Here is a 27,222-nt window from a genome sequence, read left to right as displayed (position 1 = left end):
TGTAAGGTATAGGTTGATTGTATTTACTTACATATGAATGCCCAATTATTGAAACAAGTGTTCTTTCTCCAAATTACCTTTGCACCTTTGTCCAAAATCAATTTACCATGTAAACATACATTTATTTTTACGTTCTCTTTTCTATTTACTTGTCCTATGAGACTATTCTTTTATCATTACCATACTGTCTTAATTATTGTAGTTTAAAAATACATCTTGATATCAAATAGTATGAGAAATCCAACTTTTTCATTTTGAGAACCATTTGTGCTATCCTAAGTCCTTTACATTTTCCCTTATGTTCTAGATGAACTTGTAAACTTCTACGAACATTCCTATAGTTCAATTGAGATCATTTGGGGGAAATTTAAATCACCTCAATACTGAGTTTTCTAACCCATGAGTACAGTATACTTCTCAATTTATTTAGGTCTTGTTTGACACAACACATTAGTGCTTCATAGTTTTTGGCATACAAAACTTGCACATCTTTTGTTAGAATTAGACATACATATTCATATTTTTGATGCTTTTGAAAGAGTACTATTTAAAACTGTATAAATTTCTATTTTACATTGTAGTTTGTAGAAAGTCAATTGATGTTTTTATATTAACTTTGTATCCTATAATCTTGCAATACTAACTTGTTAGAAATAGTACCTTTTTTAAAAGATTAGTTGCAATTTTGCAGGTAGACAATCATGTTGCCTGCATGCAAAGATAATTGTATTCCTTCCTTTCCAGCCTGTATTTTATTTCTTTTACTTAGAATATTGCACTGGCTAGGAAATCTAGAATAATACTGAGTGAGAAAGGTGAGTGTGAATGCCATCATTTTGTTTCCAATTTTGGGAAAGAGATATTCACTTTTCATTATAAAGTATGATACACTGTGCTATTTTTATTGTTTTTTTTCCTTAAGTTGAGGATAATTTCTTTGATTGGCTATAAAAAATGTAAACGCAAATAAACTATTGATAAATTGGACATCTGCCAAACTTAAAACTTCTGCTTTCTAAAAGAAAATAAAATATCACAGAATAAATAAAACATTTGGCAAAGTATGTATCAGCTAAAGGATAGCTATCCAGCATGTATAAAAAAAAAAACCTGAGAACTCAATAAGAAAACAAACATTCTAATAAAATTTAAACAAAACACTAAACAGATGCAGATATATTGAGGACAAATAAATACATAATAAGATGCTCAATAATATTAGTCATTAGAGAAAGACAAATAAAACCACATTTGTATACCACTGAACAATAACTGGGATGATTATAACAAAAAAAGAAGATACCAAATGAGGGTGAAATTGTGTAGTGACTACCACTCTCATGTATTGCTAGTGAGAGTTTAAAATGGTACAACCACTTTGTAAAGTTGAAGTTTTTCATATAGTTGTGCATACACATATGACACAGCCCTTCTATCTCTATGGATTATCCAAGAGAAATGATAGCACATACTGATAGAAAACCTTGCATGTGAATACAGATAGCAATTTTATACATAATAGTAAAAAAACTGAAAAGAATTAAATATCCATCCACAAGTGAATGGATAAACTAACTGTAGGGCATACTTACAATGGAATGTTATTTAGTGTTAAGAAAAAAAAACAACATGGGTTAACGTCAAAAGCATTGTGGTGAGTGATCTCTATATAATATTCTAGAAAAAACAAAATTATAAGGACAAAAAATTAATGTTTGCTTAGAGGTGAAGATGAGAAGAGAGGATTCACTAAAAATTGTCAAGAAGGAACTGTTGATTGTGGTGATGTTTACATTGATGTGTATGTCAAAAATTTATAAACCTGACTAAAATGGGTGAATTTATAATATGCAAATTTAAGCTTAATTAACCTTAATTTTTTAAAAAAGTGGTTCAAATTGTAAAGTCCATTAGGCAAGGGTCATTATTCTGTTTAACACTATTTTTGAGCATGCCATGTAGTGTGATAAGTTCCAATGCAATAGTGGCAAGCCAATTAGACAAAAATTCTGGCTCCTATAAAGCTCACATTCTAATGAGGAAAATTCTAACAATAAACATATAAATCAGTTAAATATGTGCTACTTTAAATGATGATAAAGACTATGAAAATAAAGAAGTGAAGGACATAGAGAAGGTGACAGGTAAGCAGATAAGTAGGAGAGAATCATGTTGCCATAGAGGAATTAAAAGTTCTAGTATATGTAAAGAAATAGCATATACAAAGACTTTGAGTACTAACACATTCCAATAGCATAGAGATGGTGGTGATTGGAGTATAATGAGGTAATATTTGCATGTATTTTTTCACATTCCCACACCTTGCATACAATAATGTGTGATTGTGATTCAGAGAGAAAGATAAATAGATCAGTGATAGATGAAAGATTGACAGATGGTATGATATACATGTATCATCTTTCAAGACTCCCAATATTCACATCTTAAATCTCATTAACATACTTTAAACTCATGATTTAAAAAAATAAATTTTGGTATTTTGTATTTTTTTTCCAATGCTACAAATAAAGCTTTTTTTTTTTAAACCAAATGCTTTCCAAAAATAGAATCATAGAATACACTCTCTTCCCCATGTTCCATTTTTTATTTAATTAAAATTAACTTTTGATATACCTCTAAGATGACATAGAATCAGTGAATTTTTTTAATGGCTACATAATATTCAGTGATACAAAAGAACACAATTTATCCAGTAAGTCCTCTGTAGATAGGTATTCCTGTGTGTGTGTGTGTGCACATGCATGTGCACACGTGCCTCTACTAACAGCAATGTAAGAATATTTTGGCCATAACTTTTTATGGAATTATATTTCTAAGAGTATATTTCAAAAAGAACTATGCAGCTATGCAAATGTTTCCAAATTTCAATAGATGTCCCTACTTGGCAGTATATATTACTGTGTATTACATAATAACAGCTTTCATATCAGATTAATGTTCATTTTAACAATTGCCAGTCGAATGTGTATAAAGCAATATCTTATTGATACTTTAATTTTGATGTCTCTACTATTATTTTTAGAAATCTTTACAATTATTTGGATTTTCTCTTTTCAGAATTATCATACCCAGTTTTTAATTTTCTCCCAGTGTATTTCACCATTCTTGTCAATTATTGTAAACTTTTTATTTTATATTGGTTTACAGTTGATTAAACAATGTTGTGATAGTTTCAGGTGTACAGAAAAGTGACTCAGCCATATATATACATGTATCCACTCCTTTTCAATTTTTTTTTTTCCCAACTAGGTTGTCACATGGTACTGAGCAAAGTTCCCAGTGCTACACTGCAGGTCCTTGTCGGTTATCCATCTTAAACATAGCAGTGAATACATGTCAATCCCAAACTCCCTAACAATTCCTTTCCCCCACCCTTCCCCCCGGTAAACATAAGTTTGTTCTCTAAATCCGTGAGTCTGTTTCTTTTTTGTAAATAAGTTAATTTGTCTCATTTCTCTTTAGATTCCACACATAAGCAATATCATATGACATTTCTCTCTCTCTGTCTGACTTAGTTCACTCAGTATGACAATCATTAGGTCCATCCGTGTTGCTGCAAATGACATTATTTCATTCTTTTTAATGGCTGAGTAACATTCCATTGTATATATGTACCACATTGTCTTCAGCCATTCCTCTGTTGATGGACATTTGTGTTGCTGCCATATCTTGGCTGTTGTAAACAGTACTACAGAGAACATTGAGGGGGATGTATCATTTCGGACCATGTGTTTCTCCAGATATATGCTCAGGAGTGGGTTTGCAGGATCATATGGTAGCTTTATTTTTAGTTTTCTAAGGAACATCCATACTATTCTCCATAGTGGCTGTACCAATTTACATTCCCACCAAAAGTGTAGAAGAATTCCCTTTTCCTCACACCCTCTCCAGCATTTATTGCTTGTGGATTTTTTGATGATATCCATTTTGACTGGTGTGGTGATATCTCATTGTAGTTTTGATTTTCATTTCTCCAATCATTAGTGATGTTGAACATCTTTCATGTGCCTCTTGGCCATCTGTGTGTCTTCTTTGGAGAAATGTCTATTTAGGTCTTCTGCCCATTTTTTTGATTGGATTGTTTGTTTTGATGATATTAAGCCTCATGAGCTGCTTGTGAATTTTGGACACTAATCCCTTGTCTGTCACATCATTTGCAAATATTTTCTCCCAAGCTATGGGTTATCTTTTCATTTTGTTTATGGTTTCCTTTGCTGTACAGCAGCTTTGAGTTTAATTAGGTCTCATTTGTTTATTTTTGCTATTTCCATTACTCTGGGAGATGGATCAAAAAAGATGTTGCTCTAATTTATGTCAGAGAGTGTTCTGCCTATGTTTTTCTCTAAAAGTTTTATAGTGTCTGGTCTCACATTTAGGTATATAACCAATTTTGAGCTTATTTTTCTGCACAGTGTTAATGTTTTAATTTCCTTTTTCCCCCCATGTAGCTGTCCAGTTTAATCAGCTCCATTTACTGAAGAGAATGTCTTTCCCCCATTGCATAGTCTTGCCTCCTTTGTCAAAGATTAACTGACCATAGAAGCATGGGTTTATTTCTGGGCTTTCTATCGTATTCCATTGATCTAAATTTCTGTTTTTATGACAGTACCATACTTCTTTGATGACCATAGCTTTATAGTGTAGTCTGAAGTCAAGAAGCTTGATTCCTCCACCTCTGTTTTTCTTTCTCAAGACTGCTTTGGCTATTTGGGGTCTTTTGTGTCTTTATACAAATTTTAAATTGCTTTGTTCTAGTTCTGTGAAAAATGCCATTGGTAATTTGACAGGGATTGCATTGATCTGTAGATCGCCTTGGATAGTATAGTCATTTTGACAATATTGATTCTTCCAATCCAAGAACATGGTATATCTTTCCATCTGTTTTTGTCATCTTCAATTTCTTTTATCAGCCTCTTATAGTTTTCAGAGTACATGTTTTTGTTCTCCTTAGGTAGGTTTATTCCTAGGCATTTTATTCTTTTTGATGCAATGGTAAATTGAATGGTTTCTTGAATTTCTCTTCCTGATCTTTTATTGTTAGTGTATAGAAATGCAACAGATTTCTGTGTGTTAATTTGGTAACCTGCAACTTTATTCATTGGTGAGCTCTGGTAGTTTTCTGGTAGCCTCTCTAGGATTTTTCTATGTATAGTATCATGTCATCTGCAAACAGTGACAGTTTTACTTCTTTTCCAATTAGAATTCCTTTTATTTATTTATTTTTTAATTCTTTGAGTGCTGTAGCTAGGACTTCCAAAACTATGTGGAATAAAAGTGGCAAGCGTGGACATCCATGTCTTTTCCTTGATCCTAGAGGCAAAGCTTTCAGTTTTTTAATGTTGAGTATGGTGTTAGCTGTAGGTTTGTCTTATATGTCCATTATTATTTTGAAATAGGTTTCCTCTATGTCCACTTTCTGGAGAGTTTTTATCATAAATGGGTGCTGAACATTCTATTATTTTTTGAGAGCTCCTTAGATATCCTCAATGCCTGCAATCTAAGTCCACCATCCACCTTAGCTATATGGTGTGCCTATTGATTATATGATTTTTTAAATGTTATACACAAACACACACATGATGGTGATTCAAAAATTATATGCACTCTGGTTATAGAATTTATAGAAAATTTAATATACCAGAGTGCAGATAATTTTTGACGCACCCTTGTGTTTTTTAAGTATGTATACAATTTATGCAGTTAAATACATGTACATTTTTTCTTTATCACTGCCTATATTCCCAGAAGTTTCCCAACTCCCTAAATATTTTCTTCTAAGATTTCTTGTTTTGTATTTCACATTAAATATTTTTGCCCATGTCTAATTAATTGATACTTTCTTTGTGTCCATTTTTATGAGTATAAATTACCTCTATTTTAAAATATATATTTATATTTAATATAAATCATAGGTAATTATATTTAATGGACAATTCTTTTTCACTTTGATTTATTTTGCCATAAATTTACACATTTATTTACCTTGAAGATTTGCCCCTTCTTTCTTAATTTATATTCCCTCCTACTCTGAAACTTCCCCAACTCCCTCCTCCTACAAGCCAACTCTGTGACAAAGAACTTTATACAAGTGGATTATTTAAGATTATTTAATTGAGGAAAAGAGGGGAGAAAAAACAACAAAGATAGTATTAATAGATAGCACTGTGGGCAACTGGGGCAAGATCTGCCTGGGGACTGTGTTGATCTTGCCTTAGAAATCTCATCTGAAAGTTAGGAGGCTAGGGTATTACCCAAAGAATGCCAAACGACTGAGGAGAACTTCTATATTGAGATGATGAGAGACACATACTTGAGGTGGGAAATAAAACTGTGCATGTAACTACAGGTGAACTCTGGAGGGAAAATGGGGAGGGGAATCAGTAGAGCCTTCTATGCCACCTTTTAGCTGTGTGATTGGATTGTTCAATGAATATTAACATTTTCTGAACATCTTTGCCTTTTACTAGTTGAGGTTGAAGTATTTTCCATAACCATCAGCTAAACACAGCACTGCAAAATGAAGAAATAAATAGATTCCCAGTGAGCCTATATATTTTAGCTAAATGATATAGAGTTTACATGCTAAGATACTATTAAGACTAATATTTTTATGCCTAACATTTCATGTTAACTTGATGACTGCAAGAAATCTAAGAAAAGCAGGAAGGATATTCATCATTACCTGATCTGAATCCTCATACTACTCATTTTGTCTTTTACTTGGACTCAGTATTTCTTTCCCCACTCTCCCAAACTCAACCTGTGCCTTCCTGAAATTAGAGATTATCTGTAGTTTCCTAATGTCTTTAGCAATTTTTCTAAAAGTTGGTTTCATTTTGCCTTAGACATAAACTGAATATTCATTATGGAAAATATGCATTTTTCAATTCTTCAAAGTAAAATTTGTTTTTCTTCATCTCCTAACATGTCTCAGATAGTTTTGTTCCCTTGTATTGCTATTTATATTATGTTCCCTCTTATTCTAGTCACCTTTCTAAAATGTTTTTCTTCCAATTTGCTTTACTAATATAGATATCTTGGATTTGGGGATATTCCAGATGAATAAAGGTGATTTTCCTCAACTCTCTTACCCCAGGTCCAGCCTTTGATGTAATATTCCAAGCCCTCGATGAAGAGTCTTGGGAGCAAACTGGTAGATATATATTTACTCACACTGGAAGTGGGCCTCATGGACACTCTAATCTGTTATACCAGGCTACACATGGCTGTTAAAAAGATATTCAGTTAACAGTTGGTTTCTCCTTAACATCTTTTTTGTCAGATTTCTTATTTGTTCATTATTTCACCAGATGGTAGAACAGCTATGGGTCTCTTCTCTCCTATGAGGGCTGCATCCTGTTTTAAAAATTAGTTCTTTTACATTTCTTTTCATTTTCTGATCTCTGATTTTTTTTTTTAATCTAGAATTGTAGATTGCCCAAATGGTTTTCAATCTTATGTTTGGAGTGAAAATCTCTTCAAACTTTGCAAGCTAAAGAATGCTGCATACCATCCAAGCTCTACAAGGATTGAGTCATTAGCCACTGCAGTAGCTGACCTTCAACACACCTTGAAAATAGTTCAGGGCAGAGATCAGGAATGAGGCACTCTGTGATCTGGGAAAAGTGGCATTGCATGCCTTTAGATAGATATTTTCAGGAGAAAATTTTATGAGCCCAATTTTTTGCATCTTTTCATACTTAGAAAAGGACTAAACTTATTAACTGAGATATCTGTTCCTCATGACTTAGAAGAAGCAACCTTCTACTGAGATGTGTGCTTGATTGCAGGTACCCCATCTCCAAAATCATGTGTATGCTGAACTCACCTCTTACCTCTTTGGAGCAGTTCCTCAGAGGTACCTCAGAGGCTATTTCTCAGGCTATAGTCCTCAGTGAGTCCCTAAAAAACACTGAAACTCACAGCTCTCTTATTGTGAATTTTTAATTTAGTTGACAGCTTCTGTGTTCTAACCAGAGGTGAGAGTTTCCATTCTTTGACTTTTTTACCTTTATTTCTCTTAGTCATATTCTATTTTTAAATGTCTTCAATTAATTCAATTCTTACAAAAATCTTTATTTCAACCACACAGATTCCTAAACATAACATCTTTCTTTACAATTTAATTGTTCTAGCAATCCCATTCCAATAATTATTTCAATTCATTAGAAGCTTCAATTCCTTGCTTTGAGATAATAGAACATACTTGTATTGGCCTCTGTACCCAGTTTCTGGCACAGAGCTCTTAAAACCCTTGTAATTTCATAAGTGATAAGAGCACTAGGAACATCTTTTTTTCTATTGAGGTGACTGTTGGTGGGCTCCTGGGTGGGGGCTTATCACAAGAAAGACCAAGCCATAATTCAAAGCTTGGAATTTTTAGCCCCTCTCTACTTGTCTAGTGAAGGGAGAGGGGCTAGAAATAGAGTTAATGCTTGATCATGCCTACTGTGAGAAATCCTCCATAAAAATCCCAATAGTATGGGGTTTGGAGATGTTCTGTGTTGGTAAAAGAATCCACACCAGGATAGTGACTCCCCCAACTCCACAGGGACAGAAGCTCCTGAGCTCAGGAATCTCTCAGACCTATCCTTATGTATCTTTTCTTGGGGCTGTTCATCTTTATCTTATACTTTAATATACGGGTAAATGTAAGTGTATAAATGTTTCCATGAGGTCTGTGAACTGTTCTAGCAAATTAGTTGAACTTTAGTAGGTGGTCCTGGGAGGCTTCAGTTTGTAGTCAAGTCAAACAGAAGTTGTAGGTAACCTGGTGACTTACTACTTGTGATTGGTATCTGAGGTGGGTATGGGAAGTCTTGTTTGACTGAGCCCTTAACCTGTTGGATCTGACACTGTCCCGAAGTAGACATTTTCAGATTTGAGTTAAATTATATGACATCTGGCTGGTGTCTCAGAGAATTGCTGGGTAGGGAAAAAATCCTCACACATTTGGTAACAGAAGTGTCAGAAATGGAATGTTCTGTGTGAAAGTAAAGGAGACACACGGGAGAAAGACTGGTGTTTTTCTTAATATACATGCCTCTATCACTTTTTCAACAATCCATGCTCTCTTTCATGGTCTCACTTCTAACCTTACCCTGATTACATTTCATGGTCTTCCATTTTATCACTTTATTCATTTTATTGTCATCACCATTAAATCAAATTCCTTCTCTCCTTTTATTTTACTGACTTTCATAATGACAAATATTTTGAATTGCTATAGAAAAATAACGTTACTGAGATTAATTACAAATCTCAATTGTGGGTTTAAAATTATACTTAAATTATTCAATTTCCAACATCCCTCTAGATGATGACTTTTATGTTACCAACTCCAGTTATAATTTCTCTCTTCAGTTTATGTCATCTTTCAGCTGACTTCTGGGGTCTTAAGCATTTCATTTCTCTCTGGTTCTGTGATACTCTTGATTCTGGAAAATCTCTTGATACTCCACTAAAAGTGATTGTTTTTTTTTTTTTTCTCCTTTGTTTTTGTTAGCTACTCTCAACTTCCCTTAGCATCCAAATATTACCTACTCATTGCATGAGTTCTGGATTCTCTTTCCTTCTCAATCTATGGATTTTTCTCCATAAGTTATTTCTTCCAGTGGCATGGCTATACATCTCATTCATGGAAATGAATTCTAAATTTAAATCTTTTCCCCTAATCTTTCAACTGAGGTATACAGAATTGTATCCACCATCTGAGAACTTAATTTGGATAGCTAGCAGTCTTCTGAAACTTAAAGAGTCCTGTAAAAACCTTAATACCTAACCCACAAGAAGATTCTTTCTTTACTCTCTCCCATGTATGTGAATGATTTATGCTCCACACAGTTGTCTTCACAGCCAACTTCTAGTTTTCTGCCTTTCCATCTCCATTCATTGTTTAATCTGCCCCCAAATTCTATAGGCTTTAATTTCTAAGTGTATCTTTAATCCAACCCATCATCTACTCATGCTTACTTTAATTCAACCCATCATCTACTCATACCTAGACTATTTCAAAAACATTCTGCATTATCTCCCTGTCTCCATGCTGCCCTTAATATTCACTCTCCACACAGCAACGAGTGGCCTTTCTAAAGTGCAATGCAGAACACCTCCTCTACCTGCTTAAAGAATAAAATTCCTGTTAAAATCAATTGATAATTCAAAATACTCACTTTGGCCCACTGGGCCCTACTGATCCCTGTTCAGCATTTCCCATGCTTACTATGTTTATAACACATTGATCTCTTCTATAGTCCTCAAAAATGCAAAACTTATTTCTGCCTTTTTACCTCTAACTCCCACACACACAAGAGACAGATCCTGCTTGTTATTTAGATGCTACTTCCTTGTACTGCCCTTCTGAGATGACTCCATTTAAAACAGAAATCTTTTTTATTTTTGTGCTTTTCTTCAGGATAATTTTTAAATGATATTTTTCTACATTACTCTTGATATTCCATAGCCAATTTGTGTAATAATTAAAAATTTGTATATATAAGGAAAATACATTTCATGCCTCAATAAAAATCATCTTATGCAAATTGATTACTCTCAAGATAAAATATAAAGTTTCTGTCTCTCATTCTTTCTTTACACCAAAAATCTCATCTTGGAGAATCTGCTGGAAAAATATGGCCAAAAATACAGGCTGGTGGTATAGAAAATTCATTTTCAGATATGGAAATACCCTAAGTCCATACAGAATTATTTATCAAAGCAACCATAAGTATCAGAGGTTAAGTTTTTCATGCATGTGTAACATTCCTCTGGGGTGGGTAACAGAAGGGATTTATTTGTTCATGAATTGTTCCTATTTCCTCTGTGTATGCTTGATTGGCCAGCAGTTTATAAATATGTAGAATTGTATTACAACACCAAAGCAGAAAGTACATCTAAGGCTCATGAACCAGGAATAGAAACATGAACTAGAATTAAAAATGAAGGCAGCTAATCTCTCAGAACCTCTTCAAGGAGTCATGGTCTTGCCTCTTTCTCTGTTTTTCAGGATAAACAGCTAACTTGTTTTCTGTGATTCTTTATGCACACATGACCTACTATGCTCGCCCCACACAATACCAGTTCTCAATTCTAGCCATGAGCTCAGACCAATTCTAAATTCCTGAAAGAGATCATCCAATTGTCCCAGTTTGGACCAGATTTCTAAGCATGGCCTCTTGGCTACTGCCCAGAAGCTGTGTTAAGTAGAAAAAAAATGGCTCTAAAAGCTCAGTCCTTTGGAAAAGGAGCTCCCACAGAACAGTTGGTATGCACAAAGAAACAGCAATAAGAGGTCTCTAATATATTTAGGTGGCAGAAATAATGGTTTTAATATTACTTTGCTATAGATTTAAATTTATCAAACATGTGTTATGAAAAAAGTATTTTAAATAATTTATTTTCAATTTTCTCCAACACCTCCTACATTTAAATCTAGGTTTATAGATACAGTTGATTTTTTGAAATTGTTAAATTTATTGCTATTGTTATAAATTTTGTTTTTAAAATTATTTTTAAACATTGCATTAAACCTCAACACCAATTAAATATTATTTCTTTTCCAAACTCATGGTAAAAGCTAGGATATAGTTTACGTTACTGTAACATAGAGACTCAAGTATGCTCTGATTCAAAAAACAGAAGTTAAATGTCTCTCACATTATAGTCTAGAGGTGGGTAGATATTTCAGAGCAGGAATGCAGCTCTTCTGCCTGCAATTACCAGGGTTTAAGTTTCTTCTGTATAATTTCTTCAATTCCTATTTACATGGACCATATTTGCATATTTGATGGCTGGTCACTAACCCCACAGTTACATCAGCCTTCAGAAAAGGATAAGAAGAGTAAAGAAAGCAAGCCAATTATTTGAAATACATAAAGCATGAGTATTTTAAACATAATTTTTCTTACACCTTATTGGGCAAGAATTCACATACCCTCAGATTTGAAATTCACTACAAAAGACACTGTAAAATATGGCCACTTGTTGAACAGCTCTGGGCCAAGATTTTTTTTTTAGCTAAAATAAAATGATGAGACTGAGTAATAAAGGGGGGTTAGTCCTCTCTGCCATTCCCATTATTTTACATGATAATTTTTTCTTGTTTTCTTGATTTTGATTCATCCTTTGGTTAACTGTAATTTATTTTTTAATATTTTTTTCTGGCAATATCAATAAAATGTCATTTTACTTTCTCACATCTAGGTCAAATAACTTGTTATAGGAATCTACAAAAATCATGTGCTTTGAGATTATATCATAATGAGAATTTTAATACCAGATATCTACCTGTCACTTTTTTATAATCTTGTTATTCTCCCTGTATGTTATATGTTGTTTTGCTCCATGATTAAGATGTAAAAATAACATTGCAGATACATATACATAGCTAATTTTTTCAAAAATTTTTGGAATAAAAAAGAATAGGATAGAATAAGACTGACAGGCTGAATGAGATTTCAGAGCATTTATTGTCATATTTAGGAAAAAAAATATTTCAAAAAGAAAATTACACTGTATTTAATATAACATAAGGTCCCCAATAATCACATGGAATGAGAATTAATGCTAGGATAGAAGTGTGATTTAAAATATATCAGTACCTATAGAGTCATGTGTCACATGGTGCTAAAGGGGATGTGCATTGAAATGTGGGAGTGAGAAAGCAAAAAATACTCTTATTGGAGGTAGTTAACAGACACAATTCTATAGATATTTTTAAAATAATCTTGCATTCAATCATAGCTTTGTGGAAGGAAGTTTGTTTTGGTTTGGTTTTTGGTAGTTAAAAGAATCTGAATATGCTTTATAGGAAAGGAAGGTTCACAAATAACAGCACTGAAACTAGTTTTAAGCACTCCTTGAGATCTTAAACTACTAGAGAACACGGGTCATACCTGTTACCATTATATTTCCTCAGAACAAAGAGCTATATATAGATGTATAATAAATATATGTTGAATAAATTAGTAGATGACTCAGACAAATCAAAAATATATATTTAATTGCTTTGAATGATCGATCTGTGCTAAATATAGAGCTGAGAAGCTTATCAAGATTATTTCATTGTATTTAATATTTACAAGGGTTGTTTTTATCATTGTTTCCAGATGAAGAGACACAAGAAAAAAAATATGTGACTTTGTTAAGGTCACACAGTAAACTGTAAGTTAAATATACTAAACTTTAATTCAGTTCAAAGAGATATGAAAGGCCTATATATTTTTTTCTTCTTGCAATTAAGTTTTTTTTTTATACTAGGTACAGTGCTCTTCCAAGAATTGGATTCAATATCTACCAGTTTTCCTTGAATCTTAATGCAGAAGTTGAAATTAAATACATTTTATACATCAATAATTCTAGAATTCTTTAACGACTACATTGGATTATGAAATACAGTTGCTCCTGGCTGTTAACTTTCATATGCAATGCCAAGTTTATAAGCTTTTCTTGTCATTTTTTAAAGATACCATGGTTGATTATTTTATTTTTAAAATTTTTATTTTATATCAGACTATAGTTGATTTACAATGTTGTGTTCTTTTTAAATGTAGAGCAAATAATTTCAGTTATACATGTACAGATATCTATTCTTTTTTTCAAATTATGTTCCCATTTAGGTTATTACAGAATATTGAGCAGAGTTTCCCAGAGCCATACAATAATTCTTTGTTGGTTATCTATTTTGTTTTATTTATTTTCTTAAGATTTTTTTTGATGTAGACCACTTTTAAAGTATTTATTGAATTTGTTACAATATTGCTTATGTTTTATGTTTTGGTGTCTTGGCTATGAGGCATATAGGATCTTAGCTCCCAGATCAGAGATTGAACTCAAACCACCTGCACTGGAAAGTGAAGTCTTAGCCATTGGACTGCCAGGAATGTCCCTGTTTATCTATTTTAAGTATAGTAGTGTGTATATGTCAATTCCAAATTCCCAATTTATCCTCCACCCCCACATTTCCCCTTTGGTAACCATAAGTTTGTTTTCTAAGTATGTGAGTCTGTTTCTCTTTTGTAAATAAGTTCATTTGTATCATCTTTGTAGATTTATGATATTTGTCTTTCTCTGACTTACTTCACTTAGTATGATATTCTCCATGTTCATCCACATTGCTGCAAATGGCATTATCTCATTCTTTTTAATGGCTAATATACTATTTTATATATGTACCACATCTTCTTTATCCATTCATCTGTTGATGGACATTTAAGTTGCTTCCATGGAGGTTCCTTAAAAAACTAACAATATAGCTACCGTATGATCCAGCAATCCCACTTCTAGTCACATATCTGGAGAAAACCATGGTTTGAAAGGATACATGCACCCCAGTGTTCATTGCAGCTCTGTTCACAACTTAAGAGAGATACAGACATAGATAAGGTCAGAAGCTGAAGAAAAAAAATGCTGTTAAATATGTTTAAATTAAGTTACATTTAATTGCAATGGGAAATGTGTGCCAGGCACAATTCTACACACAAATGATACAGTGGCATAGAAGACAGAAGAGCATGTTTGATAAAGTTTAAGTTTTAGTGTGGGATAATTAAAATGAAGTAGGCAAATGAATAAATTAGTTGAATTGAAATAGTGATAGATGTTTCAAAGAAAAGAGAATAGCAAAACATTTGGAAACTCCATGAAGTGGCTAAGGAGTGGAGTCAGAGAATATATAAAGAACATAATTTTTTATATGAATAGAAATTTTAAAAATGAACTATGCTTATTGGATTGGGAGAAATTCTAAGACAGATATCAAAAGTAAAGATCAGGTGAGTGAAGGCAGTGATTTGAAAGGAGGAAAAAAGGAAGTTTGCATTTACCACTTTTTTATTGCTGTTAAAAACCAATGAATCTGTGTACTTTTACATTTTTGTATTGTCCACTTAAGGGCAATAAGTTTAAGGGATAGCAACAACAAAACCACAACAGAAACTCCAATAATAATAATAATAATAATAATAATAATAATAATAATAATAATAATACTAGTAATATTGAGGACACCAAGTGGAGAGAGTGGAGAGGATGGGGTGGAATGAATTGGGAGATTGGGATACCAAATTGTACACTCTAAATATATGCAGTTAATTGTATGTTAACTGTATCTCAAGAAAAGTTCTTAAAAATAATAATATTGGTAATAGCTAATATTTATTATTTTCTATGTGTGAGACATTCTTCTATGGACTTTAAATGAGTTATTATTTTAATCTTCACAATAATAGTATGACAAAGTTATATTTCTCTTTTGCTTGTATGTATTTAACATTAGAACAGAAAGGGAATTCAGTCTTTGTTTAATATTGTTAATATATATTCAAATAAATTACAATTGGTAGTCATATCAACCATTTTACAACAACCTGGATTTGGAATTATCCTTTCTATGCTAGTTAATTATCCTGTATATTCCTATTTTGCTGCTCTTCCATGACAAACTGAATTTTACTGAATACATTTTACTGAATACACTTTGAGGTAAATGATTTAATAAAAATGAGAAAGTAGTTCTTCCAGTTTTTAATTCACTGTTCTGAGCATAACAATATTGTGTTTTCTACTATAATTATTATCATATTTTCTCCCTATGTATGTAATTAGGTGTTATTAGAATGTGTATAGATTAGAACTTAACAATAAAACCTTCTGTAACTGGTGCTAATAACACACAACCTCTGTTAATTTTATTCTATTTTTTCCTACTGAAATTTTCAGTTGCTTCTGAACTGACTTGAGTTTAAAATAATGCCAGGGAAAAGTAGAATGCTCTATTTCCTTTCTTCTATTTGGCTTATTGACTTTAGATTCTCTTGAAAAAAATTAATATAATTTCTATAAGGATTCAAAGATAATTTGCAGAAAATATAATGGTAACTTTTACATTTAAAAATACATTAAAGAAAAATTAGTCATACTAAGTATGCTGAAGTGGTAGTTTCTGAAAGATAGCAGTGGTCCTATTCACAGGGTGCACTTATTCATTCTAAACATCAATTTTAAATTTCCATCATATTTAAGCTGCCACCTCCATTTCTAATGGCTCATTGACTTTGGAAGTCATGGTCATTTTTTCTTTCACATTTCTGTCAAGATAGTTGTGTAGGATAATAAAAATTAGGTCACCTTAAAAGGAATCTCTGAGGGGGGAGCCTTCAAGATGGCAGAGCAGTAAGACTTGGAGATCACCTTCCTCCCCCAAAATACATCAAGAATATATCTATATGTGGAACAGCCCCTATGGAACACCTACCAAATGCTGGCTGGAGACCTCAGAGTTCCAAAAAGGCAAGAAAATTGCCACATAAGTGGGTAGGACAAATGAAAAAAAGGTAAAAAAGAGAAAGAGACAAAGTAATTAGAATGGGACCTGCCCATCTGGGAGGGATTTGTGAAGGAGGAAAAGTATCCACACACTAGGAAACCCCTTCACTGGTGGGGGCAGAAGGTGCGGGGAGCTTCAGAGCCTCAGAGGAAAGGTCAGAAACAAGAGTGCAGAGGGAAAAGTGAAGAGATTCCTGAATGGAGGATCAGTGCTAACAAGCATTCACTAGCCTGAGATGCTTGTCTGCTTGCCCACCAGGATGGGTGGGGTCTGGGCTCTGAGGCTTGGTCTTTGGTGGTCAGACCCCAGGGAGAGGACTAGAGTTGGCTGTGTGAGGACAGCCTGGGGGTGGGGAGGTTGTGCACCACAGCTAGCTGGGGGAGTCTGGAGAAAAATCCCAGGCCTGCTGTAGAGGCAGGAGACTTTTGTTTCTCCCTGCTCCATGTGCTCACACACAGATGGCAGGGCAATGTCTACACAAGAGTGAGCCACTGCTGTTACCTTGGACTCCAGAGGCTGTCACCACTGCCACCAAGTGTCCTGTGTGCAAGGCAGGTCAATGCCCACAGCCTCCTGGCAGCCTGTGAAGCCTGCCACTGCCAAGGGTCCCACCATGTGGGGCTTATGTCCCCAGGAGAATGCATGGTGCACCACAGGCTCTTGAAACTTCATGCCAGCCTCTGCCACTGCAGATACATTTTAAGTGGACTGCCATATCCTTCCTTCCTTCCAGCCTGAGTGAGCAAGTGAGCCCTAATCAGCCACTGTTTTCTCCCCCTGTTGCCTAGGCAGAAAACGGATGCCTGAGAGCAGTACACATGCCAAAACTGAAGCCTGGGGGTTGAGAGACCAAAAATGAGAATGGGAAACCTCTTCATACTGTCACAGGAACAGCAGATTAAATATCCACAATAGGGTTGGTAAACCCTGCATCTGTGAAATACCTGAATAGACAACAAGTGTTCCTACAGCTGAGGCTGTGGGCTTTGGGGTCAACTGTGGACTTTGGGTCAAGTACATATGGGAGTAAGGCCAATTCAGAGTCTGAGTTGACACCACAGTGCCCACAGCAGGTCCAGAGAGTTACCTAGAAGTATTGGAGGACTTCCTGGTTTGCTTTCTGCATTTGATTTGTTTCTGGTTCTATGTTTCTGTTATTTTAGTTTTTAGTGTTTGTTTGTATATGTGGTTTTGTTTATTGATTTGGTTGCTCTCTCCTTTGTTTTCTCTCTTTTTTTTTTCTTTTCTTTTGTGAGTGCATGTATGAAACTTTGTGTGATTTTGTGTACTTAGTTTTGCTTTTATCATTTGTTTTGGGGTTTTGTCTGTTCTTTTTCTTTCTATTTTTTTTCTTCTTCCTTCTGTTCTGTGCTGTGCAGCTTGCAGACTCTTGGTGCCCTGCCTAGGGGTCAGACCTGGGCCTCTGAGGTGGGAGAGCTGAGTTCAGGATGTTGGATCTCCAGAGAACTCCCAGCCTTATGGAATACTAATCAACAAGTGTTTCCCAGAGGTCTCCATTCAACACTAAGATCCAGCTTCACTCAATGGCAAGCAAGTTCCAATGCTGGATGTCTCATGCCAAGCAACTAGCAAGACAGGAACACAAAACCGCTGATTAGCAGACAGGCTGCCTATAGTCATCCTAAGTTCCCAGACATCACAAAACACACCACTGGACACAGCCCTGCCCATCAGAAGGACAAAATCCAACTCTACCCATTAAAACTCAGCCACCAGTCCCCCCAACCAGGAAGCCTACACACGCCCTTGGAAAAACCTCACCCATTGGAGACAGACAACAGAAGTAAGGGGAACTACAACACTGCAGCCTGAGGAAAGGAGAAACCAAACAGAGTAAGTTAAACAAAATGAGAAGAGAGAGAAATATGCAGCAGGTGAAGAAACAAGGTAAACACCCACAACACCAAACAAAGGAAGAAGAGATATGCAGTCTACCTGAAAAAAAAATTCAAAGTAATGATAGTAAATATGATCCAAGATCTCAGAAAGAGAATGGAGGCACAGATGGAGAAAATACAATAAATACTTAACAAGGATCTAGAAGAATTAAGAGCAAAACAAACAGTGATAAACAACACAGTAACTGAAATTAAAAATACTCTAGAAGGAATCATAGCCGAATAACTGAGGCAAAAGAATGGATAAGTGACCTGGAAGATAGAATGTTGGAAATAACTGCCATAGAGCAGAATAAAGAAAAAAAAATGAAAAGAATTGAGGACAGTGTCAGAAATCTCTGGAACAACATTAAACATACCAGTATTTGAATTATAGGGGTCCCAGAAGAAGAAGAGGAAAAAAAAGTTCCAAGACAATATTTTAAGAGATTATAGTCAAAAATTTCCCTTACCTTGGAAATAAAATAATCAAGTCCAGAAAGTGCAGAGGGTCCCCTATAGGATAAACCTGAGGAAAAAATGTCAAAACACATATTAATCAAGCTACCAAAAAATAGATACCAAGAAAAAATATTAAAAGCAGCAAGGGTGAAGCAACAAATAACAAACAAGGGAATCCCCACTCGGTTAACAGCTAATCTTTCAGCAGAAAGTCTGCAGGCCAGAAGGAAGTGGCAGGATATATTTAAAGTGATGAAAGGGAAAAATATGCAACCAAGATTACTCTACCCAGCAAGGATCTCATTCACATTTGACAGAGAAATCAGAAACTTCACAGAAAAACAAAAGTTAAGAGAATTCAGCACCACCAAACCCATCTATACAACAAATGGTAAAGCAACTTCTCTAGGTAGGAAAAACAAGAGAAGGAAAAGAACTACAAAAACAAACCCCAAACAATTAAGAAAATGATAATAGGAATATATATATATATACACACATATATGTATATACACACACACACACACACACATATATGTATATATAGATAATTAACTTAAATGTGAATGACTTACATGCCCCAACCAAAAGACAAAGACTTGTTGAATGGATACAAATGTAAGACCCATATATATGCCACCTACAAGATACCCACTTCAGAACTAGGGACACATACAGACTGAAAGTTAGGGGATGGAAAAAGATTTTCCATGCAAATGGAATTCAAAAGAAAGCTGGAGTAGCAATAGTCATATTAGACAAAATAGACTTTAAAATAAACACTATTACAAGAGACAAGGAAGGACACTACATAATGATAAAGGGTTCAATCCAAGAAGAAGATATAACAGTTGTAAATATGAACCCAACATAGGAGCACCTCAATACTTAAGGCAACTGCTAGCAGCAATAAAAGGGGAAATCAACAGTAACACAATAATAGTAGGGGAATTAACAACCCACAGATCACCCAAACAGAAATTGAATAAGTATACATAAGGTCTAAAGAATACATAAGACCAGATGGACTTAATTGACATTTATAGGGCATCACATAGAATACACTTTCTTCTCAAGTGGACATAGAATATTCTCCAGGAGAGATCACATTTTGGGTCACAAGTAAAGTCTCAGTAAATTTAAGAAAATTGAAATCATATCAAGCAACTTTTCTGACCACAACACTATGAGACTAGATATCAATTATAGGGGAAAAAATTGTAAAATATACAAACACATGGAGGCTAAACAAAGTGCTACTAAATAACCAAGAAATCACTGAAGAAATCAAAGAGAAAATAAAAAAGTTACTAGAAAAAATTAACAATGAAGACATGATAACTCTATACCTATAGGATGCAGCAAAGAAATTCTAAGAGGGGAGTTCATAGAAATACAATGCTACATTTTACAAACAAGAAAAATATCAAATAAACAACCTAAACTTACACCTAAAGCAATTAGAGAAAGTGTAACAAAACCCCCCAAAGTTTGCAGAAGGAAACAAATCATAAAGATCAGATGAGAAATAAAAAAAAAAGTAATGAAGGAAACAATAGCAAAGATCAATAATATTAAAAGCTGGTTCCTTGAGAGGATAAACAAAATTGATAAACCATTAGCCAGACTCATCAGGGAAAAACAGGGAGAAAACTCAAATCAACAGAATCAGAAGTGAAAAAGGAGAAATAATAACTGACACTGCAGAAATACAAAGGATCATGAGAGACTACTACAAATAACTATATGCCAATAAAATGGAAAACCTGGAAGAAATGGATACGTTCTTAGTAAAGTACAAACGTCTAAGATTGAACCAGGAAGAAATAGGAAATATGAAGAGACCAAGCACTGAAAGTGAAACTGTAATTAAAAAATCTTCTACAAATGAAAACCCAGGGTCAGATGGCTTCACAGGAAAATTCTATCAAACATTTACAGAAGAGCTAAGACCTATCCTTCTCAAACACTTCCGAAATATAGCAGAGGGAGGAACACTTCCAAACTCTTTCTACAAGGCCACCATCACCCCGATACCAAAACCAGACAAAGATGGTACAAAATAGAAAATTACAGGCCAATATCAGTGAGGAACATACGTGCAGAAATACTCAACAAAATACAAGGAAAAAGAATCCAACAGTACATTAACAGGATCATACTCTATGATCAAGTGGGGTTTGTCCGAGGAATGCATGGATTCTTCAATATACATAAATGAATCAATGTGATACACCATATCAACAAATTGAAGGAAAAAATTTGATAATCTCAATAGATACAGAAAAAGCTTTCAACAAAATTCAACACATATTTATTATAAAAACTCTCCAGAAAGTGGGCATAGAGGGAAACTACCTCAACATAATAAAGGCCATATATATATGCCAAACACACACCCAACATCATTCTCAATGGTGAAAACTTGGAAGCATTCCCTCTAAGATCAGGAACAAGACAAGGGTGCCCACTCTCAACACTACTATTCAACATAGTTTTGGAAGTTTTAGCCACAGCAATCAGAGAAGAAAAATAAATTAAAGGAATCAAAATTGGAGAAGAAGACATAAAACTGTCAGTGTTTAAAGATGATATACTATATATAGAAAATCCTAAAGATGCTGCCAGAAAACAACTAGAGCTAATCAAATTACAAATGACATTTTTCACAGAACACCAAAATCACATACCTGCTGAGTAACCATTGACAAAAAATACAGGAAAAGATACTCTACATCCAAAGACAAAAAAGAAGCTGCAACAAGACAGTAGGAGGGGCATATTCTTGATAAAATCAGATCTCATATGTACCAGATGGGTGACCCAAAAACTTCAAAATAATTATATCTCAGAGGTTCTCCCACAGGTGCAAAAGTTTTGATTCTTATATCAGGCTTACAAGTCTTTGAGTCTGGCATTTGCAGGAGGAGCTTCCAGAACATTTGTCTTTTGAAGGCCAGCAGGGCTTGGTCACAGGAACTCAAAAGGACTTTCCCCAGAAAATACACTCTTGGAGAGTGCACTCAAAGTCTTGGGTGCACTGGGACCCGGGAGAAAAACTGTGAATTCACAGGATCCTAGGCCATGCCTGACTATTGGTCTTGAGTATATCCTGGGGAGGCAGGGAGTGGCTGTGGCCCACTGTGTGAACAAAGTGAACACTGGTGGCAGAGCTACTGGGAGACATTAATTGATGTGAGCTCTCCTGGAGGATGCCATTTTGATACCAAGACCTGGCCCCATGCAACAACCTGTAGGCTCCAGTGCTCGGATACCTCAGGCAAAATAACCAATAGGGCAGGAACATAGCCCCACCTAGCAGCCCTCTTGAACCTACAGATGCCTCTAAACACATCTTTGGTATGGTCTTGCCCACCAGAGGACCAAAACCCAGCTCCATCCACCAGTGTGCAGGCACCAGAAGCAGGAGGAATTGCAATTCTGCAGGCTTCAAAATGGAAACTGAAAGACAAAATGAGATAGCAGAGGAATATGTTCCAGATGAAAGAACAAGATAAATTCCCAGAAGAACAACTAAATGGACATAGGCAATCCACCTGAAAAGGAATTTAGATTAATGATAGTAAAGATGATCCAAGATCTCAGAAAAAGAATGGAGGCAGTGATCAAGAAGATATAGGTAATGTTTAACAAAGAGCTAGAAGATATAAAAAACAAGCAGAGTTGAGCAACACAATACCTGAAATGAGAAATACACTAGAAGGAATCAGTAGGAGAATAAATGAGGCAGAAGAAGAGATAAGTGTGCTGGAAGACAGTCTGGTAGCTATTACTGCAGTGGAAAAAAATAAGGGAAAAAATGAAATGAGGGCAGTCTAAGAAACCTCTGGGGCAACAATAAACATAGCAACATTCATATTGTAGGGGTACCAGAAGAAGAAGAAGAAGAAGAGACAGAAAGAGTCAGAGAAAATGTTTGAAAAGATAATAGCTGAACTATTCCCTAAAATGGGAAAGGAAATAGTCACAGGTCCAGGAAGTGCAATGAATTGCATTTAGAATAAAGTGAAGGAAAACACACAGAGACACGTATGAATCAAATTGACAAAAATTAAAGAAAAAGAGAAAATATTAAAAGCAAGAAGGGGAAAGCAACAAATAACATACAAGGAAATCCACACAAGGTTATTAGCTGATTTTCCTGCCAAAAAAATGTGCAGGCCAAAAGGGAGTGGCATGATATATTTAAAGTGAGGAAAGGGAAAAAGCTACAATGAAAAATATTCTACGCAGTGAGCTTTTGTTCAGATTCAAGGGAGAAATCAAAAGATTTATAGAAAAACAAAAGGGAAGAAAATTCAGCACCACCAAACTGGATTTACAGCAAATGCTAAAAGTATTCTTTAGGTGGAAAAGAAAAAGCCACACTGGAAACAAGAAAATTACAAATGGGAAAGCTTACCTATAAAGGCAAACATACAGTAAAGATAGGAAAACATCCACACAAAAATATGATAACAAAAACAGCAATCATGAGAAGGGAAGAGTACAAATGCAAGATATTTGAAGTGCATTTGAAATTGAGACCAGAAATCTGCTGCTATATTAAAACCTCATAGTAGTCTTAAAAAAAAAAAAAACCCTAAAATCGAGATAAATACAAAAAAGAGACAGGAATTCAACAACAAAACTAAAGATAGTCATCAAATCACAAAAGAAAAGAACAAAAGAGGAAGATAAGAAAAAAAAATAACCATGAAAAACAAACCCAAAACAATTAACAAAATTGCAATAATAATATACATATAATAATTATCTTAAATGTAAATGGATTAAATGCTTAAATCAAAATAAATACACTGGGTGAATGGATACAAAAACAAGACCTACATATATATAGAGACATATATATGCGTCTATAACAGACCCAGTTGAGATCTGGAAATACATACAAAGTGAGGGGATGGGAAATGGCATTCCATGCAAAAGGAAATCAAAAGAAAGGTAGAGTAGCAATATTCATAACAGACAAAATTGACTTTAAAATAAAGACTGTCACAAGAGATAAAAAAGGACACATAATTATCAAAGGATCAATCCAAGAAGAAGGTATAATGTTTGTAAATATATATGCACCCAACATAGAAGCACATTAATATATGCCATGAAAGGAGAAATTGACAGTAACACAATAATAGTGGTGGACTTTAACACCTGGCTTATATCAATGGACAGATCATTGTGACAGAAAATTAACAAAAATGCACTGGCCTTAAATTACACATTAGAGCAGATTAACTTAATTGATATATAGAGACCATTCCATCCAGAAGCAGCAGAATACACATTCTTTTCAATTGTACATGGAACATTCTACAGGATAGATTACATGTTGGGCCATAAAGCAAGGCATGGTAAATTTAAGAAAATTAAAATCATATCAAGCATCTTTTCTGACCACAAAACTATGAGATTACAAATCAACTTCAAGAAAAAAACTGTAAAAAACACAAACACATTGAAGGTAAACATTATACGCTTAATATGCTATTAAGCAACCAATGGATCACTGAAGAAATCAAAGAGGAAATAAAACAAATAATTAGAGACAAATGAAAACGAAAATATAATGATCCAAAACCTATGGGATGCAGCAAAAGTAGTTCTAACAAGGAAGTTTATAGGAATACAGTCTTAACTCAGGAAACAAGAAATCTCTCAAATAAACAACTAAACTTTACACTTAAAACAACTAGAGAAAGAACAAACAAAACCCAAAGTGAGTAGAAGGAAAGAAATCACAAAGATCATAAGGAAAGAAATCATAAAGGTCAGAACAGAAATAAATGAAATACATGAAGAAAACAATAGAAAAGTTAAATGAAAATAATAGCTGGTTCTTTGAAAAGATAAAATTGATAGAATTTTAGACAGACTGACTCATCAAAAAAGAAAAAAAAAAAGGAAGGATTAAATCAATAAAACCAGAAGTGAAAAAAGGAGAAGTTACAATTGACACCACAGAAATATAAAGGACCATAAGAGACTACTGCAAGTAACTATGGTCCAATAAAATGGACAACCTAGAAAAAATGGACAAGCTCTTAGAAAGGGACAATCTCCCAGGACTGAACCAGGAAGAAATGGAAAATATGAAGAGAGCAATGGTAAGTACTGAAATTGAAACTTTGATTTAAAAATTTCTAACAAATAAAAGTCCAGGACCACAGGCTTCACAGGTGAATTATATCCAACATTTAGAGAAGAGTTAAGACCTATCCTACTGAAACTATTCCAAAAAACTTCAGAGGGTGAAACATGCCCAGATTCATTCTACAATGCCACCATCACCTTGATAGCAAAGACAGATAATGCTACCACAAAAAAAGGAAAATGACAGGCCAATATAACTGAGGAATATAAATGCAAAAATCCTCAACAAAACAGCAAACCAAATACAACATTACATTAAAAGGATAATACATCATGATCAGTGGGATTTATTCCAGGGATCAAAGGTTTGTTTTTTTTTTTCCTTAATATCTACAAATCACTCAGTGTGATACACCATGTTAACAAATTGAAGAACATGTCATGTCATGTCATGTCAATAGATGCAGAAAAAGCTTTTGACAAAATTCAACACACATTTATGAAAAACTCTGCAGAAAGTGGACATAGAGGGAAGCTACCTCAACATAATATACTCCATAAAGGACAACCCATAGCTAACATCATAATCAGTGGTGAAAAGCTGAAAGCATTCCCTCTAATATCAGGAGAGACAAGGAAGTCCATTCTTGCCACTTTTATTCAACATAGTTTTGGAAGTCCTAGCCATGGCAAATAGAGAAGAAAAGGAAATAAAAGGAATCCAAATTGGAAAAGAAGTAAAACTGTCACTGTTTGCAGATGACTTGATACTATACATAGAAAATCCTAAAGATGATATAAGAAAACTACTAGAGCTCATCAATAAATTTGGTAAAGTTGCAGAATACAAAATTAATACACAGAAATCTCTTGCATTCTTATATACTGACAACAAAAGATCAGAAAGAGAAATTAAGGAAAAAATCCATTTTAACACTGCATCAGAAAGAATAAAATTCATAGGTATAAACCTACCTAAAAAGACAAAATATCTGTACTCTGAAAACTATAAGACACTGATGAAAGAAATTGAAGATGACACAAACAGATGGAAAGATATACAACATTTTTGAATTGGAAGAACCAATTGTTGTCAAAATCACTATACTCCCCAAGGCAATCTACAGATACAATGCAATACCTATGAAATTAACATTGGCTTTTTGTTTGTTTGTTTGTTTTTTGCAGATCTGAAACAAAAAAAAAATCAATTTTTTATGGAAACACAAAGACTCCCAAATAGCCAAAGCAATCTTCAGAGAAAATGTGGAACTGGAGTATTCAGGCTTCCTGACTTCAGACTATACTACAAAGCTATAGTAATCAAAACAGTACAATATTGGCACAAAAACAGAAATATAGATCAATGGAACAGGATAGAAAGCCCAGAAATAAACACATGCACCTATGGTCAATTAATCTATGCCAAAGGAGGCAAGACTATACAATGGTGAAAAGACAGTCTCTTCAACAAGTGGTGCTGGGGAAACTGGACACCTACATGTAAAGAATAAATTTAGAATATTCTCTAACACCATACACAAAAATAAGCTCAAAATAGATTCAAGATCTAAATGTATGATGGGAACTGCGAAACTCTTACCAGAAAACATAGACAGAACACTCTTTTATATAAATTGCAACAAGATCTTTTTTGATCCACCTCCTAGAGTAATGAAAATAAAAACAAAAATAAACAAATGGGACCTAATTAACTTAAAATCTTTTACACATCAAAGGAAACCATAAATAAAAAGACAGCACAAAGAATAGGAGAAAATATTTGCAAACAATGCTACTGACAAGGGATTAATCTCCAAATTATACAAACAGTTCATGCAGCTCAATATGAAAATAAAATAAAAAACAATTAAAAATTGGCAGATCTAAATAGAGATCTCTCCAAGGAAGACATACAGTTGGCCAAAATGCATATGAAAAGATGCTCAACATTGTTAATTATTAGAGAAATGCAAATCAAAACTACAATGAGCTCTCATCTCACACCCGTCAGAATGGCCATCACTAAATAGCCTACAAACAATAAATGCTGGAGAGTGTGTGGAGAAAAAGGAACCTGCCTACACAGTTGGTGGGAATGTACATTGTTACAGCCACTATGCAGAACAGCATGGAGCTTCCTTAAGAAACTACAAATAGAGCTACCACATGATTCAGCAATCCCACTCCTGGGCATATATCTGGAGAAAACCATACTTTGAAAAGATAGATGCACCCCAGTTTTCAATGCAGCACTATTTCCAATAGCCAAGACATGGAAGCAGCCTAAATGTGCATCACAAATAAATGGATAAATAAATTGTACATATATATATGCAATATTATTCAGCCATTGAAAATAATGAAATAATGCAATTTGCAGCAACATGGATGGACCTAGAG

The sequence above is a fragment of the Hippopotamus amphibius genome, chromosome 14, assembly GCF_030028045.1.
Source record: "Hippopotamus amphibius kiboko isolate mHipAmp2 chromosome 14, mHipAmp2.hap2, whole genome shotgun sequence".
In the NCBI taxonomy this organism is placed as follows: Eukaryota; Metazoa; Chordata; class Mammalia; order Artiodactyla; family Hippopotamidae; genus Hippopotamus; species Hippopotamus amphibius.
The sequence above is the reverse complement of the archived record's forward strand: the minus strand, read 5'-3'. Positions refer to the sequence as shown.